This window comes from Hordeum vulgare, chromosome 7H, assembly GCF_904849725.1.
Source record: "Hordeum vulgare subsp. vulgare chromosome 7H, MorexV3_pseudomolecules_assembly, whole genome shotgun sequence".
Classification (NCBI taxonomy): domain Eukaryota; kingdom Viridiplantae; phylum Streptophyta; class Magnoliopsida; order Poales; family Poaceae; genus Hordeum; species Hordeum vulgare.
In genome coordinates, this window is record NC_058524.1 from 580435525 (window position 1) to 580437451 (window position 1927).

Genomic DNA, 1927 nt, shown 5'->3' on the forward strand with positions numbered 1-1927 from the left:
CATTTGTATTTTTGCGTGTAGGGATTTGCCGTTAGTTTATTTTCCGTGTATAGGTTATTATCTCGCATTTACGTGTGGTAATATTTTTGTTGCGCAACCCCATATATTTTATATGTTTTCGGGATAGAAAAATCCGTTGGATTTTTCTGTGCAATTAGTTTTAGCTTTTGAGGAAGTTAATTCGCGCGATATTTTGCTATGTTGCCCTCTTGTCTTTTCCGTAGGATTTATTCCGTGCGTCGTTTGATTAAGTTGTCAACTAGGGAGTTGTTCTTGGATGTTTACTCTAGCCCGTGGTATTTTTAGTTGCAATAGAAATGCATGTTTAGGTGTGGTTTTCTTGGTCTCAAGTTGCTAGAAATAGTGCTGATTTAGAGGTGCTGAAATATTTCTAAGTCTGGAATCTGTTATATTTTGTTGTTGTCTTGTCTTGCTTCTATCTTGTGATCTGTAGCTATTTTGAGGTTGGTGCAATGGAGTTAGTTGTAGACCTTGTGATTCTCTAGCATGCTTTGAATTTTCATGCCATTTGAAGTCCTGTAGCTTATGGTTTTGCTGCTGTCAATATGGCTTCAGATCAAAAACTACACTTTCATGAGGTGTAATTTTCACTAAGTCTGAAATAGTGTGTGAGATGTCATTTTGTGTCTTCTTTCCATAGAGTTCCTTGATGCCATGCTAGTTGTTGTTAGTTGTTTGTAGTAGTGTTTCTTGCCCTCTTTGGTGTCATGTCTTGCTTGAGCATATCGGAGTTGTGTAGCTCGTAGTTGTGGGGCGTAGAAAGTGCTATGTGGCTGATTTTGGCAGATTGTAGTGATTTCTTGTTTAGCTCGTAGTTTTTGATCCGTAGCTCCGTTTTGATCGTGTCCTATATGAAACTTGCTTAGAATCTCGTGTAGTTTCATTTTCTCTTGCTGGTTGTATGTTTTGAAGTGCTCGTAGCCGTCGTTGCCCACATATTGCATTCATGCAATCATATCTTGCGGTGCTTGTAACTTTTGAACCGTAGCTCCGTTGGAGATATTCTCTATGTGTAAATTGCTTGTAACGACGCGTAGAATCACGTGAACCTATTTGTTTTGCTGTTTAACAACTAATTAAATGTGTTAGTTTAGATCTGGACAGAATTGTAAATTAACATGTGAGGTCGTCCCGGAGATGCTATATGTCATTTCCGACCTCATTTATATCCCTGGTGACCCCTCCTCAGAGGACGAGCACGGCAGGAGTTTTTCCAGCTCGGCCACACGGTGCGCTCCTTCTCGGTGCTCCCTCCAACATTCGTTCCCGCCCTCGGGGTTGTCTTTGCCAGGGTGCCCCGTGCCCTGCTTGACGCGTTCCGATGGATGTAAGCTACCACAAAGAAAGCAAGAACAAAGGGGATCAGGCCGGTTGAGGGACTTACCCAGCGCTGACGGGGACCGCCCGCCTAGTAGGTCCCACAGGCACGACCCATTGTTTCTTCTCGTCGCCTCCGCGACCGCTAGCTGTATACCCGCCGGCTGCTCGCTTGGGAGCCGGGAGGGAGCTCGCCGGCTTCTTGCCCCCTTCTTGCGATCGGCTCGGCAAAGCCGTTTCCTCTGCATGCTGGAACCTCCATGGCCTCCGGGTTCTCCATAGTGGCTACATCACGCGATGCCTGTGACTTAGCATCATCATCAGACCAACCAGCGGCACGGACTTAAAAAACTCATCAGCCGACTCGGACCCCTCCGACTCCGCCGCATCGTCTCCTGATGCTTCGCCTCCAGCACGAGCCATCTCCCTCGGCCGCATCGTCTCCCGATGCTTCGCCTCCAGCACGAGCCATCTCCCTCGGCTCCACCTCATCGATGTCCTCAATCTCCTCAGCGTCTGACTCTGGCTAGTCGTCTCCTGCCTTGCCGTAAATTTACAACCGAGGAAACAACTCTCGCGTATCCGACGT